This window comes from Xenopus laevis, chromosome 6S, assembly GCF_017654675.1.
Source record: "Xenopus laevis strain J_2021 chromosome 6S, Xenopus_laevis_v10.1, whole genome shotgun sequence".
NCBI lineage: Eukaryota > Metazoa > Chordata > Amphibia > Anura > Pipidae > Xenopus > Xenopus laevis.
Window position 1 is genome coordinate 46,331,344 of NC_054382.1, and position 6,000 is coordinate 46,337,343.

Consider the following 6,000-nt stretch of genomic DNA (forward strand, 5'->3'; position numbering starts at 1 on the left):
GGGCACAGAGCGGATCTGCTTCTCTCAGCCTGAAAAAAAATGCAGTCTGAGAGCTCCATGAGTCTTTGGCCTAATGCCATCCACACATGGGCCCCATAAGATGTAGCCAGTCGCTTATCTGCCAGAGTCCTTCCAACTGGCTCCCCGACAGATATCTGGACCAAAATCAACCACATATCTATTGGCAGTCATGGATGCAGTCCTTTCATGACAGGCATTCATAGGCCCCACTGTATATTTCAGATAAGACTGATTTAGTCTGCCACGTGGGATTCACTGCTTTGGCGAGGGCTGTGTGTGGCCAGATACAGATATTTTTGAACTACTAGCATCCCAGAAACAGCTAAAGGCTGGGCAGCTGCTGGGAATTATATTTCAATAACATCCGGGAGGTGTATGTTGCCATGTCTACATTACCACACAGTTATAAAATGTATTTATGAGATTGCAGCACATTACAACTGGCAATGCTGCTCAAGGCATAGCTGTAAGAAACACTGCTGAGAACTGGGGTTGCATATACTTAGGGAAAACTCAAAATGCAGTTTTTTTCTTCTAGTCATTGAGATGTTTTATGATTGTGCTCCCATAAACTAACTTTTGTTCCTACTGCAAACAACACACACATGACCCCTGACTTATACAAGGAATAACTGGTGTTAGAAAAAGGGAAATTTTTAAGCTAAATCGCATGTGATTGACAATATAAAACAATGTTGCATAAAAAAAGTAAGTGTGAGCTTCAGTGCTTGGAAATTAGGGATGCACCGAATCCAGGTTTCAGGATTCAGCCAGGATTCAACCTTTTACAGCAGGATTCGGCCATATACTTGTGCCTGGCCAAACCGAATCCTAATTTGCATATACAAATTGGGGGCAGGGTAGGAAATCAAGTGACTTCGTAAAAGGAAGAAAAAAATTTTTTTTCCACGTTTTCCTTTCCTACCCTAATTTTCATATGCAAATTAGGATTCGGTTCGGTGTTCACCTGAATCTTCCATTGAGGATTCAGGGATTCGGCCGAATCCAAAATAGTGGATTTGTTACATACCTATTGGAAATGAAAATCAAACCAGCAAAATGGGATCATAGTCGCGCTGTATCCAAACATAAGCCTGTTTTTAAGGACAGACCACAGGCCTCTCTTTGCAGGGACACATTTGTCCTGAAGGGTGGTGGCAGACGAGACTACTGGGGGAGATTAGTCGCCCAGCAACAAATCCCCTCTTCTTCAGGCGACTAATCTCCCCTAAATGCCTTTCCACCAGCTACAATGTAAATCGCCAGCAGGATGGCACTTGGATTGCTTTTTCTCTCCAAAGTCGCCGAAGTTTCCTTGTGAGGCAACTTCGGGTGACTTTGGAAAGCGGAGCATTTTATAAATTTCAATTTTCACTTGACCCTTGATAAATCTGCCCCTATGTGTTTAGAGAAGCATTTTTCTGGGTAATACTTTGTCTTTAAATTTCCTTTTCTAATAGACAAATATTTACCTAACGCCATCTGTTCCAGCCATGAAAATTGCAGTGCTTTCAATGTATGGCTGCACAGGGGCCTACTGTGTGCCTGAACAAACACTCGGCTGATCCTGCAATGCTCCAGTTAAACTAATATGATCCTTTTGTTAGCTGCCCTGTATAATTTCCTGTCCCTTAGCATTTTGGGAAGTGCACAGGAAATGTAGATAAAGGTTGAACGGGCTGGTTGTACAGGTACTATGGTACTTCCTTGCACTGGGGGGACTTGTTGGCATTATTTGGATGTAAATGATTCGGTGATCACTGATTGATGTTGCGTCTGATGGCGGATCTTGCAGTGAATCATCGGGTTTAATCACAAGTGAGGCCAAATTTCCTTAATGTCTGTTTCTGCTATCTACCCTTAGAAACTGTAGCAGAAATGTTATTTTATGTGTAAGCACATATCTGCAATGCTTTTTGTTGGGATAATGCTCCAAAATTTAAAGGTCTGGCCACACGGGTAGATTTGGGGAGATTAGTCGCCAGGCGACAAATCGTGGCGACTAATCTCCCCGATCTGCCTTTCCTTGCCTACTGCCGGCTAAAATATAAATCGCCTGGGGTCGGGCAGATCGGGAGTTTAGTCGCCGTGAAGAAGACAAGATTTGTCACCTGACGACTAATCTGCAAGTGTGGCCAGACCCTAAGTAGTGGGTTCTAAAGCTAAAATATAACTGCTAATGAAAATGCACAAGTTCACTTATTCCTACTATGCTGCTCTAATACAAAACTGGATAATAATTATTAGCAGCATTAATGGTGGCCATACAAGGTACATCCACTCATTTGGTGAGGTCACTACGTGCTGGGCCAAGTTGGACTGATCCGAGTATTTGCCCTAGGGCAGAATCTGAAAGGGTGAAATCAGAATTTTAAATCAGCTTGCTATAGGAAACACAGCTCTGAGTTTACTTACTAGTATCAATATAAATGATTATAAATTCCTTACTTCACCTTTCTGATGCTTTACCAGCAACAACAGAAGTTAGAATGTGTAAAGTTGCTACCCTGCTATTACTTGAGCTGTAATGCCGATTACTCTCATTGGACACTTTGAAATACTACAGTTCTCATGATGCACTGTAAGGATTTTACTCAATGGAGCAATTGCATATTGCAATAATAAAAGCCAGTCAGTTTGTGCTGCTGCTCTGACCCCCCCCCCCCAAAAAAAAATTACAAAATCAGCCAGGAATTTATCACTGTACCGGAGGAGATCATGTGCAATGTCTGGGAAGAAATATTTCAATATGTTGTGCTTGCTAATGTGTGAAGCGCTACACTTACTCCCTGAGTTCTATAAAATCAAAGCCATAGTATAAATAGCCACCCATTATAGGCAGTAAGAATAGAGTTCCTCTATATACACAAACATATATATATATATTTAGCTGCAGAAAAAAACAGGCTGAGAGCAGGGGATCGCTCCATGTTAGTGATGTGTGGGCGGGTTCGGGCCAACTTCCACAGTACATACTTGGGCCGCAGGCAGGTTCGGGCTGAACTTAAAGGGATACTGTCATGGGAAAAATTTTTTTTTTAAATGAATCAGTTAATAGTGCTGCTCCAGCAGAATTCTGCACTGAATTTCTCATTTCTCAAAAGAGCAAACAGATTGTTTTATATTAAATTTTGAAATCTGACATGGGGCTAGACATTTTGTCAATTTCCCAGCTGCCCCCAGTCATGTGACTTGTGCTCTGATAAACTTCAATCACTCTTTACTGCTGTACTGCAAGTTGGAGTGATATGACCCCCCTCCCTTTTTCCCCCCAGCAGCCAAACAAAAGAACAATGGGAAGGTAACCAGATAACAGCTCCCTAACACAAGATAACAGCTGCCTGGTAGATCTAAGAACAGCACTCAATAGTAAAAACCCATGTCCCACTGAGACACATTCAGTCACATTGAGAAGGAAAAACAGCAGCCTGCCAAAAAGCATTTCTCCTAAAGTGCAGGCACAAGTCACATGACCAGGGGCAGCTGGGAAAATGACAAAATGCCATGTCAGATTTCAAAATTGAATATAAAAAAAATCTGTTTGCTCTTTTGAGAAATGGATTTCAGTGCAGAATTCTGCTGGAGCAGCACTATTAACTGATTCATTTTGAAAAAAAACATTTTTTCCCATGACAGTATCCCTTTAAGCCTCGATTGTACCCGCTCGCAGCCTTCTTCTGCTCCACTTCTGCCTCTATGCGCATCTTTTTATGTACTAATGCAGGCCCGCCTCTTTCGTGACATCACAACAGGATGGGTCATGCAGGAGTATAAAGAGGGGAACTCACTAGGTTAGGGTTGGGTGCAGGCTGGTCCGCAACGGGTTAGGGTCGGGTGTGGGTCGTGTTTTTCCTGCACCCAGAACAATAGGCCTAAGTTACCAGTTAATTATCTTTTTCCAGCACAGTCCCCACCAATTAAAGCAACTGTCAAATCCAGACAATGGGATTCCATAACACACTGATAGACCGTTGATAGACTAAAGGGGCTATTTGTTTTTAAACATCCTAGTGGGAGGATTTCTAGGGTTGGCAAATCCCATAGATAAAAATATCCATGTTCCTTCCTCCACTCTCTTGCTGCACCACTAAATGAGTTTGGGAATGCCTATTCCCTGCTATAAATGAACAGGGTTTTAGGAAAGATAATGACTATACATCCACCCTATCCAATGAATTTTCAAATTAAGATTTGCTACCAAAACTTTACTTTTAACTTTAGGGTATGATGATAAGAAACCTAAAAGCATTGGGTGGTAGGGTGGCTTTGCGGTTTTCACTACTGCTAGTGTTCTCTCTGAAATATTCTTACCTAGCCATACTGCTTCTATGGAGGTTGTTACTGTAGCACCTGCCTGCTGGGACCAGAGCTGTTGTAAGATAAAAATGATTATGTATATATGGGAGGGAGAGTGTTTCCTGAAACATATCTGTATTGTGCTTATTAATATATATATTATTTTCCAGTTTTTTTTAGATTCCTGGAAATAAAAGGGCCTCTATGCTAAAAGTAAAGCAGATTCAATATATATTCAATTTGCTTCAACCTTTATATCTCTATATTTGTAAACTGTAGGAAGGTATCTTTGCATTGAAAGCAATGTGTATGTTATGGTTAGGGCTCCTTTAAAAACATGTTTTGTTTTTTTTAATAAATAATGGAGCTGGGATCCTGATGACTCTTGTAAGGTTTGTTTGGGTACAACATGTTTTGCTGCCAAACATAAAGGTTGCCTTTGTTACAACATACAATTATATCTCAGTTTAATTGCTAGTTTGCTGAATTTTAATAGAAATTACTTGTCTTTATGAAGCTAATAAAGAACCGGGCATCTTTCTTTTATGCTGTTCTAATAGGAATTGAAGAGACATAAAGAATGGCATAATTGATATGCAAATGTGATTAATTTTGAAAGTGCAACATCTCCATCCAGGTAATAAAATGTTCTTCTTGTGTAGGAGAGAAATGGGAAACAAATGAGAATGAGTTAGCAGAGTGTGTACAACAAAGGGGAAGCAAAGTGCAGACTGGCAGGAGATATGCGAGGACACAGAATGAATAATGATAAAGGTACTGTTGGGTTCATACTTTCAATTCCCAATTTGTTTCCCACCAACTGATATTTATATAAAGATGACTTCATAAGATGTCATCCTAGGAAATAGCGTTGTGCTAATAAAAAAATGTGTGCATTAAGTTGGAACTAGGAGAATATTATGGTGCTGTCATTTTATGGTAACAACAAAACAAAGAAAAATTCCATTAATTATAACACAATATGAGGTAATGGCAGTCTATTAGGTATCAGCAGCTTCCTACTCTGTTATCTCCATTTGCTTTTGATAACACCAACAATGGATGGCTAGATGTAGCAGTTACATTCATTTATAACAAACAGGGATACAGAATAAGAATGGGATCTGAGGGCCCTGCTCAAAATGCTTCACTACTGTGCCGACAAGTTGTGCTGGTGGTGTGTTGAGTTTTCAGTGTAGCAGCTGCTGGAGGATGGTTCAGTTTGGCACTATATGTGCAACAATAAATCTTTTTTATTTTTTGAAAGCCTGGGATTGTACTTTTGATACAGCCAAAGTGCACAGTGCAAAGTGCAAGTGTGCATCCTACCACAATGGCATGGACTCCAAAATACTTAAGAGCCTCAGGCCAATGCATGACGGCATCCTAAGTCTTTGGACTCACCTTCTTGGAAGCTAGGGTGAGCACTGTCATTCCCGACCCCCCCAGCACAAAAGGCACAGGCAGGGGGGTAAGGGTCTTCCGACTCTCCTTCACCTCACAGCTAGGGAGAATCCCTTTACCCTGGGTTCCGCCAAAGCTTCCCCCAGGGCACCAAATCCATGGCCTGAGGCAGAGACCAAAAGGACTCTATGTGCCATTAGAACCTGTGAAAAAGATCCATGTAAAGACACACATATAAAAAACATAAAAAGTAAGTGCTTTACAATAAATAAGTGCATT